Here is a 14,585-nt window from a genome sequence, read left to right as displayed (position 1 = left end):
TCTCTCCTTAGGTGACTGCCGCTATGCCTCAGTGTTTTGCTTACGGGTGTCGCATTAGCCGCGATGGTCTGCCACCAGGTGTGTCCTTCCATCGTTTTCCCCGGGATATTAAAACGTGTACACAGTGGTTGATAAACTGTGGTACAGATGTTGGCAATGTAAATAAATTTGTCAAAGAAGAGGTGAGCAGGCCAAAGCCGCGACATTTCCTGTGCTCAAAACACTTTGAGGATAGCCAGTATGAACCCAACTATATGTATGAGCTTCTTCCGGCAGAAATGAAGCCACGGCGACCAATTAGGCGACTAATTAAAGAAGCAGTACCTACTATTTTCTCATTTGCAAAGAAAAATCAACGGACATTGAGAGTACAGCGTCAACAGCGGAAAGAGCGGCGCAATGTAAGTAGATGGTCTGTGCATGATGTGTGTTAAGCATGAAAAAGGTGGACTGTGTGCACCGTTCATTACTTATCTGAGATGAAGCTTGATACTTGCAGTTTTAGATGTGGGTCAATTCAACAACAGACCTAGACCGCATGAATGGATGTAGCCATATCTTGAGAACTTATAGGTACGTGACTAGGTAGAGTGGACACAATGTTGATGTAACATTGAGTGACCATAAATGGTACGAATTAGGTGTGCAGACAACTAAGTAACATTTATTAATAGTTGGAACTTTATTGTACAGCTTATAGAGGAACTTCTGAACCAACCACCAACAACCTTGCCCGAAATTGTCGATGCAGAAGCTTGTGCACACCGTAAGGTAAGTCTGTGTACTGCAATTCAGTGCACATTATCCAGCAGTCAGTACTTAATCTTTGCACATTTGACGTAAATGGTGCGTCTTGATTTAAGAAAAAATTATGTATTGCAGAATTGTAGCCAACAGCGAAAGAAGAAGAAAATTGCAGCAGACTCATTGGCAGAAGGAGCAGAAGGAAGTGCGTTTACAGAAGCAAACCGAGATTGTGATGTGGCCGTGGAACATGTTCAGGTAAGCAATGATAACTTATTGCAATTAAATGAGCCCTGTAGAGGGTGCGAGCTTCACATTGCATGAGTAACAGTTGTCATATGTAAAAAATGTTAAGTCATATTTTAGTTATAATTTGAGTAGTGATTGAGGTTAACAGTCGTAAAGTTGACAGCATAGCTAATAACTGTTGTGCGTTGGTAACTTCAGTATGGAGTTGCTTTTGCAAAATATTAGCCCATATTCTGTATGGTTTTGGAGAATGTCAATTTAGGGACAGACATGCTGTAATTCTTGGGATAGACTTGATGTAATGCAACTAATGTCCAGCACCATTAGATGTAGAAGTTGTTTGTAGAAATGCATCACAGCCTCATAAGTAATGACAATGTTTTACTTGCAGGAAACGGGTCCTGAATTGTATGAGGAAGTGGAAACCATTGAGGTATACAGTATGGAAATTCCGCAGTGTATTCAGAAAACGGTGGGTTGCCAAACGAAGATTCAGAAAAAAGGTTGCAGTATAGGTGTGCAAGCAAAGTTTTCAGAAGTTAAAACTCAGCGTGTGAAGATGATAGATGCAGCAGTACAGTTTCCTGAGGTGGTGTCAAAATGGACAGACCACACTTACTGCAAGCGGTCGAAGGTGGTGCAGACCGAGACAAGACAGCCTGATTTGGAGGGAGTTCCCATTAGCAGTGAACTAGCCACAAGCAGCACACATATGAGTAGCTGTAGTAATCCAGTGGAAGACAGCGGCATTGCTCAAGTCAGCTCGAGTGCATCAGTGCCTTTTGAAGTGATGGCTTGCAGCACGCCGAAGAAGTGTCCTCCCGAAAGCATGCAGACAAGCATGCAAAGTGACTCCTCTATATCAAGGTGTGGAAATGATTCCATTGAAATGGATCCTGACTGGTGCTACCCCTCAGACAGTGTATCAACCTCTGACATGGAAGAGACAGTAGAAGTGGATGAAGATGAAAGGATGATAAGTGAGCCAAAGTACATAGTGTTTGAGTCTTGCCTGGATTCGCTACTGTTGAAGTTGACTTGTCCCCAATGCCAAACACCTGCCGTGGAAATTGAAAAAAAATCTAAGATCGGTTCTTGTGTGTATGTGAAGGTATCCTGCATCAGTGGTCATAAAGTACTGGAGTGGCAAAGTCAACCAGTGTTGGGACGGATGCCGGCAACTTACTACTTGCGTCCTCTGTTCTGTTTAGTGGCAGTACATATGCCCACATTGCTCGATTTTGCGCGTACCTTGGAGTGGAATTTATCAGCGAGACTACCTTCTACACTATCCAACGACAATATTTGTTCCCTGTATTACAGCATACCTGGACACAGCATCAGAATAGGTTACTGGCAAATGAAGACGGGAAAGAGATACGGTTAGCTGGAGACGGTCGATGCGATAGTCCTGGATACTCAGCAAAGTACTGCTGCTATACCATGATGAATCTGGATTCGGGATATATAATCGATTTTGCAATAGAGCAGGTTTCTATGGGAGTGACTTCTGTGGCACTGGAGAAAAAAGCGTTTAAGAGGTGCATGAATAACTTGAAGGGTAAGAATATTAAAGTCAGCCTGGTGGCAACAGATAGACATCGTGGAATTGGATTTGTAATGCGCAAGGAATTCCCAGAAGTTGAACATCAGTTTGATGTTTGGCATATGTCGAAAAGTTTAACCAAGAAAATAATGGAAGCAGGAAAAAGGCAGGGTAAACGTGACTTACTACGGTGGTGCCACAGCATTTCTAATCACCTTTGGTGGTGTGCAGAAACATGTGATGGGGATGGAGTACTTCTGGAAGAGAAATGGCTGTCATTGTTGTACCATGTGACAGACATACACAGCTGGAATGGGGCAAAGAAGTTGTCATGCTGTGAACATGAGATGCCAATCGTGGACGGAGATGAAAAGAAGTGGCTTGAAGAAGATGATGCGTGTCACAGTGCCCTGAAGAGGATAGTTACAAACAGAGTTTTTCTAAAGGATTTGAAGCAAATCACCAAGTTCTGTCACACTGGCAACCTTGAGGTCTTCCATGCATTGCTATGCAAGTACTGCCCCAAGTTCGAGCACTTCAGTTATGCAGGGATGAAAGCTCGTGTCATACTTGCCATCATGGATCATAATGAAAACCTTCATCGTGAACAGGCTGTGGTGAAATTCCCGAACAGCACGTCAGCAGCAATAGGTGAACCTAGATTCAAAATTGTGTACCCAAAGGCAAAGCAGGAATGGGTTGCTAAACCAATATTTGAGAAGAGAAAGTTTGACTACATCTATGACTTGATGATGGAAGTGCTAAGAGCCAAACGAGGGAATTTGGAAATTGAACCCATGTCCATACCAGCCCATCCGAAGAACATCGCAAAGTGTGAGTGTCCAGAGAAGAGTGGAGTGATTGCAAGACACATATCAAGATTTGGGAAAAATCATTCGAAGCCTGGATAATGGAGTAGCATCTATCGACTGGGTGAGTACCATGTCTTACTATTTCTCTGAGGTAGATGTGTAGTTTTGAGTGCAGGGAATGACGGTTGGTAGTAGAGAACACCATTCATTATAGATGATTATGGGTTGTTGCAGTCATTTGAGGGTCTGCCAGATGACCTTGCACATACCACATTGAAGATGTTGTATTACTAAAGTGGCACCAGTGAGTGGACTTTTATGTGCATAGTGAATGGAGAAAATGAGGGAGAGTGGCTGTTGATGGTAGCATAAATCTTGTAAGCAAGAAATTAGTAATAGTGGTGAAAGGGCAGACATAATGGCCCTATTTTTCTGTGTATTTGTAGTAGATGGTTTTGGGAGTAGACTTTGACTCTTGCTATATAGTGCCCTCATATCTATTGCTGTGTTCTGGTGTAATACCGTGGTGATTGACATGTATGAGTTTTTCTGGTTGTTGGAAACAAGTGGGCCATTCAGACTTTGAGAAACGTGTATTCTCAAAATGTGTACATGAGTCAGTGTAGTTGAATGACTTGTAAACCATACTATTAGCAGTCAGTGTGGTAATACAGGTATGTTGTGCTCTTGAAAGATTGATTGGTATGCTGTATATGTGAATTACATTTAACTCAGAATTATTAAATGGTATGTAGTAGCGAGGTCTGAGGTGAAATATTGTACGAGGTCTGAGGTGAAATATTGTACTTTGAAATTACACTTTTGTAATCCGTGCAGTTTGGGAGTTCAGCCACACCCGTGAAGTGGTAACACTGAGTTAGAGAAGAATATGTCCCTATATCCTAGTATGTCACAATTGGTTAATGTCCTCTTGAATGTACCTGTTAATGGTAGTTGATGTGAAATGATTGTCATGTGAATTTATTGTTTAGTGAGAGTATCAAAAGCATGGGCACTGGGAAGAGTTGCATGTAACGTCTCCCATTTCAATGGCGTGCTGACATTCCATTAAATATTGTGTAAGACGCATATGAATATATTGTGTGTGTGCGCTTGTGTGCGCGTGTCTGTGTGCGCTTGTGTGCGCGTGTCTGTGCGCTTGTGTGCGCGTGTCTGTGCGCTTGTGTGCGCATGTGTCTGTGCGCTTGTGTGTCTGTGCGCGCATGTCTGTGCGTGCGTCTGTGCGTGTCTGTGTGCGTGTGTCTGTGTGCGCGCGTGTCTGTGTGCGCGCGTGTCTGTGTGCGCGCGTGTCTGTGCGCGCGCGTGTCTGTGCGCGCACGTGTCTGTTATGCATTTCGCATGCTGGCTGTTGGTGAAGCGTCTCCTAAGTTATGTGATGGTTGCTATGCCTGTTTTGTTTTAAGAGAGTCATTAATTGCAGTAGAGCTGCAAAACTGTTGATCTTATCCTAGTCATCCGATGTGTATTTACTCGATTGGCAATGTGTCGATGGAACTAGCATAGCTGCTGTTGGTATTCGTAAATGTTTTGAACAGTGAAGTCGGTGTATATATTTCCCATACAAGAGATAATGTTAAAGACAAATCATGATTTCGTGGCTTGTTTGAGAAAATACACGGAATAGTAATACTTTCCTAGTTTGATGGCATTGTGTGTAAATGAGTTTTATTTTTACTCAGTTGTGTTGCAAAGGTAGAGTAGTGTGTGGATTTATCCAAAAGCTGTTGGCACTATGGGATGGCAAAGTGTATTGCTGCTTATGAACAATCTGTAGAGCAGGAACGATAGCTTTTCATGAAGGATGTGCATTTTGCCTCACACAGTATGTAGATGGATTGCTGATTCTGTACATTAATTGTAATGGTGGTTGATGCATCAGTCGTAATCATCGCAGCTGGTGTAGTACCTATGAAGATGTTGTCAGTTTGCCAGGATTCTGTATAGAAAATCTTAATCATTTTTCTTTTGATAATCTTAAGTTTAAAATCACATAGTTAATGGCAACCAGATCAGTGCTTACAGGTTGGAAAGGACTGTGTACGTGATGCATAACTCTGAACAACTTTTTGTTATTATACATGTCCGAGTTTGATTTATGATGTGGATGGAGATATTAAGTATTTGTGCTTTTTGCTGACTGATGGGTTAGGGTGAATTAAGGCTAATAGTGTTATTTGATGATTAAAATTTTGCACCGGGGGATGTTTAGCTCTCATGGCTGCTGCTGTTTGTATCCTTGTTTAATCCACGAAATTTAAACTATAAAAGACCCATTATAACAAGTGCTTCATCAAGTCAGAATTTTTTTCATACTGTTCTACCTGATGGGTACAGTGTTTGCTATCTCGAACTCCTTGATTTGGAATTGATTTAAATGCACTGCTACTTCCGTGAACACCTATGCGTGTCACTCACAGATCTTTGGCAACATGCTTTACCATATACTCCACAGCCATATCCTGTGTTACCATATTGTCTGCCTTTCAACACAGGTGATCAAACCACTCTTGAGATGTATGTAATTTCTGTAATTGGACCTAATTTGGGTCCTGCTGTGATGTCCTCACCCTTGTCCTGTGTCAGTGTGCACCCTAGCAACTTTGGACGTTGGTTCATTTCCATGACCTGTAGCTTATTCACCTGTCCAACCTATACTACCATAAAGTAGTAACTGTTGCATCACAGTGTTGTACACCTAACATTCAAATAATTTGACATTCGTCTTTGATTGCCTACACCGGGTCATGTGTAACATGATACTGTGCCCTACTCTGGCTATAGCTGTGACATCTTCAAAAGATCCGTATCCAGAACTACCCCGTCATGCAACTTGATGCACTGTACCTGTGCCATATAATCTGTTTGTATTCACAATATCATATTACATGCAATTACCTTCTATTAGCGCCAATGTTGCTAGAAATTGACAGTGCATTATGGTGCCCTTTGTATTTGAAGGTCAGTCTGACTGTACTGTCATATTGTCTTTTTGCAGTAGCTTGGTTGATCTGTCCCCTGCACCCTGCTATTGTCCATGAACAGTATGAGCTGCAGCGAGAACAGTGGTTTATTGGGACACTTGTCATAATTATTTCTGCTAGTTAAAGAATGGCCATTTGGAGTCTGCCCTACTTTCCGGATTACTCTTGAGTATGTGCATCACTGCAAACATTGTGCCAGTCATGCTTCCTTCTTATCTAAGAAATATTTGATCTCCCATCGCACAATCACCCTCTCCAGTAGTGGCATGCTATGTACCGTCTTTGATGCCTTTAACTCCCACAGTTGTCGGGGTCAACTTCGAATTTTGAGAACTGTATTTTATTGGCAAGTTATGGCTCGTGCTTTGGACCGGATTCCTCGCTTGAGGGTGAGTTTGTAGTCATGAATTCTACCAAAGTGCCTCCTCTATACGAGGAATCAAGTCAAGCTGCATTTGTAAATCATGGCTTGGCTCCTTTCAAGGCGTTTGGCATTCAAAAGTGTGGAATGGCTTCTCCTTGTTGAGCCACCCCTGTGTACTCTGGCAGTAGTCAAATCCTGTTCAGTGTGCCCTGATAATGGCATTAAAGTCATCCATTATAGATCGTCCTGTCCTGCTACTTTCTGCAGTCTGTTATGCTGCTTTCTCCAGTGGGTCCTGCAGAAACAGTCTGCGCTGTCACAATAGGTTAATGTCATGTGGAATGTACCTGTTAGTGGTAATGTATGTGAAATGATAGTGTGGTTAAGTTATTGGTAGTGAGAAGTTATTGGTAGTGAGATTATTAAAAGCGTGGGCAATGGCAATAGTTGCATGTAACGTCTACCATTTCATTGTGGTGTTGACATGCATGTAACCCCCCCCATTTTTTAGGGGTGCTGACATGCCATTTAGTGTATGAGACGCATTTGAATATAATAAAATCCACACAGATGTCAATATACAGCTGTAACATTATCACACTAACGTCATTTTCTGTCTGCAAAATGGTGAAACCATACAACCGTTATGCTTGAAAGCTCCAGGGGGATATTTGGCAGCTGTGCTGCTCACTTACTGATGTGATTAGTTATATTGCTGCTAATTTTTTTTCACTGACTAGACCTCATCGGTGTCTTGATCTGCTATTGAACCAGGTGAGGAGTATTAGTATATGCCAAAGATAGTTGCCTTGCTGCTGTGTCTGGGTCTTAGAAAGATACTGTGTTTGTTATGTGTTTTTTTGGTCTGGATGTTGGTGATGCGTCTTCTAAGTGATGTAACGGTTCCTCCGCCTTTTGGCTTTTAAAGGCCTGTCATTAAGTTCAATAGAGAAGCATAACTGTTGCTCTTATCCTAATCAGCAGATGTGTATTTACTAGATTGAGAATGGCACAATGGAACTAGCATAGCTATGGTTGGTAATCCTAAATGTTAGAACAGTGAACTAAGTGAATGGTATCTTTGCCATGCATTAGATCATGTATGTAAAGACAAATCATTATGCTGTGCCTTGTTTCTTAAAATACACAGAATAGTAGGAAAACTTTCCGAGTTTGGTGGCATTGTGAGGAAACTTGTTTATTTTACTTGTGTTGGAAAGGTGGAGTAGCATGTGGATTTATCCAAAATATGTAGCAAGTGTATTGCTGCTTATGAACAGTCTGTAGAACAGGTACGATAGTTTTTCATGAGGAATGTGCATTGTAGCTCGCACAGTATGTACATGGATTGCTGAAACTGTGTACTGTTATTGTAAAAGAGGGTTGATGCATCCATCCTAATCGCCGTAGTAGGAGGTGTACTAGCTATGAAGCTGTCAGTTTGCCAGAAATCAAAATTGAAAATAGTAGTAATTTTCTCTTTTTGTAATCTAGCAAGTGTAACTTCTAGATATAATGGTAACCAGATCCGTGGTTAAGGGAAGAAAAGGACTGGGTACGCGATTGAATAATCTTAACAAAATTTATTATACATGTAAGAGTTTGCTGCATGATGTGGATGGAGATATTTACTATTTTCATTCTTTGCTAACTGACCGGTTTTGCTGAATGAAGGCTAATAGCAGTGGTATTTTTGCCCCGCGGGATGTTTAGCTGTCATGGCTGCTGCTGTTTGTCGTTTAATCAAAGAATGTTTAAAATGAGAGAACACTCGTTGTAACAGGTGCCTTCATCAAAATCCAGAAATTTTTCCTACTGCTATAACTGATGGGTATCGCATTTGCTGTCGACTCCTTTTTTTTAATTGATTTTTAGGGACTGCTACTTTTGTGAACACACATGCTTGTCAGTCACTGATCTTTGGAAAAATGCCTTCCCGTATACGTCACTGCAAAACCAAGCATACCATACTGTCTATCAACACAGGTGATGAAACCAGTCTTGAGGTGATGTTTTTAATATTTTCTGTAATTGGAGCTACATTGGGTTGTGCTGTTATGTGCTCATTCCTTGGCCTGTATCAGTGTGCACCCTAGCAACTTTTTCAGCCAGTTAATTTTCATCACCTGTAGCTTATTCACCTGTTCAAACTATAATGGCAAGTGTTCTTTACCATATAGTAGTAAAAGTTGCACCACTGTGTTGTACACCTTAACGTTCATATAATTTGGTTTTCTTCTGTCATTGCCTACACCAGGTCATGTATAACTGTCTACTGTGGCCTGCTGTGGCTATAGCTTTGACATCTTCAAAAGACTGTTATCCAGAACCACCCTGCACTGATACTTGATGCAGTTTACCTGTTGAACCATACAACCTCCTATCTGTATTCACCAATTCATATTACATGCAATTAACTTTCATTACTGCCAGTGTTACTAGAAATTAACAGTGCACTATGCTGTCCTTTGCTGAAGTTAAAGCTCAGTCTGCCTGTACTGTCATATTGTCTGTTTACAGCAGCTTGGTTGATCTGTCCCCTGCAACCTGATGTCTATTGTCCATTAACAGCATGAGTATCAACGTGAACAGTGGTTGCTTGGGACACTGTCATAAGCCTTTATACAAGTAAAAGAATGGCCATTAGGAGTCTGTGCTATTTTCCTGCATCGGCTCGTATATGCATCACTGCAAACATTGTGCCATTCAAGCTTCAGCCTTATCTGAATAAGAATTTGTTCGCACAACCACCCTCTCCAGTAGTGGCATGCAATGTAGCTTTTGTCCACTGTACTTTATTGGCAAGTTAGGGCTCTTGCTGAGGGCCAGCTGTTTCACTTGGGGATTAGTTTGGAGTAATGAATTTTAACCAACTGTATCCTCCATAGTCTGAATAAGTCTAGCTGTGTTTGTAAATTATGGCTATGCTCCTTACACGGCATTTGGCATACAAAAGTATGGAATGTCTTCACTTTCCTGTTTAGCCACCCATGTGTACTCAGGCAGTAATCAAATCCTGTTCAGTGTGCACTGAGAATGGCAGTAAAGCCATCCATTATAGATGGTCATGTTCTGATGCTTTCTCCAGTTAGTCATGCAACAGCTGTCTGCACTCTTTCCCTCACTTTCAAGACGCCCAGATGTGATGAATAGTCTGACATTCTGAATACTGTCATATCATTACACTGCAGTCGGGCATGATTGAGTCACAATTGATGTCAGACTGCTTTCAGAAGAGCACTTGCCACAATTCCTACATTGCAGCCATGTGCTCCACCAGAGTAGTATAGTGGGGATCTCAACTGAGTATAAGCAGGAATAAATCTTAGACTAGATAATGTAATGCAATCATGAGGGATGTCAGAAGTAATACATGTATGGCAGTCCCAAAAAAGGTGAAACAGGAGCACATGTTCAGTGAACAGCCCACGGGTACAATCTGCTACTGACAGATGGATTTTGGATGACTCGTTTGCCCACAGTTTCAATTTGGGACTTTTGAGCATGTCTCTGTAATGCACACAGTCTGTCATGTGCAAGACTGTATTTGTTTAGCAATTTTAATTGTGTGCAAGATTTTTAACCTTTTTATCTTGGTAAATGAGAGCAGTATACACAGAGGTACATGTTGTATGGTAACTAGAGAGAAATAGTTTAACTTGCGGATACAGACAAAAAGGTAGCTATTGTGTGTGGGAGCTGGTTTGGATACATAGCTTGCATAGAAGTAACTGCCAGTGATGCGTTTCCGTGCCTGTAGCAAGCAATAATAGCCAGATTTGCAGGTATAAAAACAGTGACACTGGTGTCCTGGGAAATGAGGAATTCATACTTAATGGTAATGCAATGTTTAATGTTTGATTGTGTTCAGTGTAACATCCATTGATGGACGATAACAGAGTAGTGACAATATTTGTTGTGTGAATGTTACAGTATGTAGATGTCTGGACTTGCTATGTTTGTTGCAGCTGCAGATTGAAAATATTACTTAACTGGAAATCAATAGTCAGTGTGGTGCTTGACTACAGCTGGTGATTGTGGAAGCCTAATTAGCTGCAGGTGTGTTCTGATAGTTTTGAGATGACTGTGGCTAGGGCTGCAGCTGCAAGTATCGTTGTGGTGTGAATGGACCTCTGTGATGCTGGCTACCGTGAAGTGGTACAGAGGCTTGTCACAATGGTGCAATGTTGAACATTTGCACTTTGTAACCAAAAGCCAGCTTGTGTGGATGCCTACAGAGTGGGTAAGTATTGGTCTGCATGGATTGGTACATAATGTAAAAGTTGAGTACTGTTTGTGAAAGTTCTCTAACTTTTTATGACCAGGAATAAGTGACAGCTTGAGGAGACTGACCAGGAAAATTACGAGCTTGTCTACATTTTAAACATTGATGACTGATGCTAGCTAACTGATGTATTGGACGAGCTACAAACACTTACTCATGTCCTGGAAAGAATGACTACAACTCTGGCACCCAAAGGATTAGGTTGTGGCATCTACATGGGATGAAGGTAAGGGGTATCTTTTCTATATCAGTCTTATTCTGGTAGTTGAGTAGAACTGTTAACATCTCAATGTTATGAGCTGTTGTCCACGCAGGACTGTTAATTTGAATGAAATGTAAGCTATTCGGCGGATGGATACAGTAAGAAGCTAATGTGCTATAAATTGTAAGGAACTGAGCGGACGCTATACACATTTATTTGCTATTGTGTGTAAAATATTTGGGTCTACTTATGGGCCAGTACAGCACTGTGGTGGGGTGGTGCTGCTGAAGCTTTGTGCCATGACAGCCAAACTTTGTCCCGTTTGCTTCTATGGTAAAGCGGCTTCCGTGTAGACATGTGCGAAGGGTCGTACCTTTGAAGGTTGTATCCAGGCAGGCAACTCTCCACATATAATTCTTAGGTAGAACGGAGTGCCACTGTGGCAACGCCTAACCAAGAAAATCCGGAAGACCCAAGTTATGGATAACAATATTTCAAGATGTAATGCTCAAGGTTGAAGGAGATATTCAGCTTGAGGTAATACTCACTGAGAAGGAACTTGGTCACAATTGGGAATGAACTTGTGAAGTTGCATGGTCAGTATGCAGGCCATACCACTCCACAGGACACTGGTATGAGTTGGCTAAAACGTAAGGGAGTTTATCCTTCTAAACTAATGCTTTGGATTTCGAGAGAAGCGTTTGTAGATGCAGGTTCAGAGGCTAAATGTTAATATTCAAATTGTCAGTCAAGGTTTGTGATGTAGTCTGGCAGTGTTTCATAGCCTAGTATGAACCTATGAACCTATCTGCCCTAGGGCATTTATAAGCCTAGCCAGAGTGTGCGTGGCTTTCACCACCCCTTAGGATGAGAATACTATACCCATTAGTTTGCTGTGCCTCTGTCCAGCAGTGATACAGAGATGATTCACGGGGTAAACCTACGATCTCCCATCCACTCGTCAAGATTTCTCTTGAACAGAGTCAGTGAGGGGCTGTGCCTCAACTGGACTGGGATTCTGTTCCATAGTGTAGGTAGTCTCTGGGTGATGAATCTGTCCCTCCAGCACGTCCTATTTATATCCATGTTGAGGTTTAAGTCTCTTGCTCTCGTGGCTCTGGTGGATTTGGATTTTTTTAGGTGGAGCATGTACATTTAATTCCGGGTTGGACATTACCTTGTATGTATGGCACAAATCACCTCTGAGCAGACGGTATGCAACTGAATAGAGCTGGAGTTTCTTCAGTCGGGCATCGTATGACACATGTTTGAGTACCTTTATCCTTTTGGTGATGAACTTTTGGGGTCTTTCCAACTGCTGCAGGTGTCGGGTAAGGTACATTCCGAATGGGGCGTTGTACTCAATCATTGGTCTGATAAGTGAAGAGTACAGTGGGTACAATGACCTCAACTGATCTGGATGTGAATCCCTTCATGATCAGGTGGGCAATGTAGAAGGTCTTCCGAACCACTTTGGCAATGTCAGTGTCAAAAGAGAGGTTACTGTCAACTTGGGTCCCCAGGTCCCTGATAACTTCTTCTGTGTTTCATGGATTACCACCTATGTGGTAATTAGGGGTTACCTTGTTTTTCCCAAAGGGTATGACTATACATTTTTTGGCATTTAGCTCAAGGCCATGGCTCTGGCACCAGTTATCCATTTCTATGAGACCTTTCTGGAGGATGTCTGTGTCTGATGGAGTGTCAATTATGGTGCCCAGTTTGCAGTCATCTGCAAATTTTGTCAGCCACAATCCCCCTATGTTTAACTGCACTTCAGAAAAATAAATGCCGAACAAGAGGGGGCCCAGGACTGAGCCCTGTGGGACACCGCTCGTGACCGGCTTAGAGTCTGACATGGCACCATAGGTTCATAGGTTCATAGGTTTATACTAGGCTATCTGCCCTAAGGCATTTATAAGCCTAGCCCAAATTTTTGTGGCTTACGCCACCCCTTATATGAAAAAATACTGTGCCCATTAGTTTGTTGTGCCTCTGTCCAGCAGTGACACAGAGATGATTCCCGGGGTAAACCTACGATCTCCCATCCACAGGTCTAGATTTCTCTTGAACAGTCAACGAGGTGCTCTGCCTCACATGGACCGGGATTTTATTCCACAGCATAGGGAGTCTCTGAGTGATAAATCTATCCCTCCAGCACGTCCTATTTATATCCGTGCTAAGGTTTAAGTTGCTTGCTCTAGTGGTTTTGGTGGATTTGGATTTTTTGAGGTGGAGCATGTCCATTAATTCCGGGTTGGACATGGCCTTGTATGTCAGGCACATGTCACCTCTGAGCAGACGGTATGCGACTGAATAGAGCTGGAGTTTCTTCAATCTGGCAGCATATGACAGATTTTGGAGTCCCTTTATCCTTTTGGTGAGGAACTTTTGGGGTCTCTCCAATTGCTGCAGATGTCGGGTGAGATACATCCCGAATGGGGCATTGTACTCTATCATTGGTCTGATAAGTGAAGAGTACAGGGGAACAATGACCTCACTAGATCTGGATGTGAATCCCTTCATGATCAGGTGGGCAATGTAGAAGGTCTTTCTAACCACTTTAGCAATGTGAGTGTCAAAAGAAAGGCCACTGTCAACCTGGGTCCCCAGGTCCCTGATAACCTCTTCTGTGCTTAGTGGATTGCCACCTATATGGTAGCTTGGGGTTACCTTGTTTTTCCCGAAGGGTATGACTATACACTTTTTGGCGTTTAACTTCAGGCCATGGCTCTGGCACCAGCTATCTGTTTCCGTGAGTCCCTTCTGAAGGATATCCGTGTCCGATGCACTTTCCACTATGGCGCCCAGTTTGCAGTAGTCTGCAAACTTTGTCAGCCAAAGTCCTCCCATGCTGGCCTGTACTTCTGAGAAGTAGATGCCAAACAATAGGGGGCCAAGGACCGAGCCCTGTGGGACACCACTTGTGACCGGCTTGGAGTCTGACACAGCGCCAGCAACTATAACCCTGTGGGTTCTGTCCTTAAGCCAGTTTGCAACCCATCTTGTGACATTTACATTTAAGCTGGTAAGTTTTTCTACAATACCCGAGTGGGGTATTGTGTCAAAAGCCTTTGCAAGGTCAAGGTAGGCTGTATGGACTGCCTTTCCCTCATCAATGGCCTTGGTGACTGTTTCGAAGAAGTCGACCAAGTTAAAAAGGCATGATCTTCCCTTGACAAAGCCAAACTGGGTCTGGTCCAATGTCTGCAAGTACCCTATATCTTTGTTTGAGCTCCATTATGATCCTCTCCATAGCTTTGCAGACTAGACTTGTAGACTTGTTAAGCTTATGGGGCGGTAATTACCAGGGTCCGTAGAGGCGCCGCCTTTGTGGAGTGGGACCACAGTTGCTGTACGTCACTCCTTGGGCACGTATCC

Source organism: Protopterus annectens, chromosome 10.part0 (genome assembly GCF_019279795.1).
Source record: "Protopterus annectens isolate FY-2018-M chromosome 10.part0, PAN1.0, whole genome shotgun sequence".
NCBI classification, from domain to species: Eukaryota; Metazoa; Chordata; order Ceratodontiformes; family Protopteridae; genus Protopterus; species Protopterus annectens.
Note: the sequence above shows the minus strand (reverse complement) of the source record.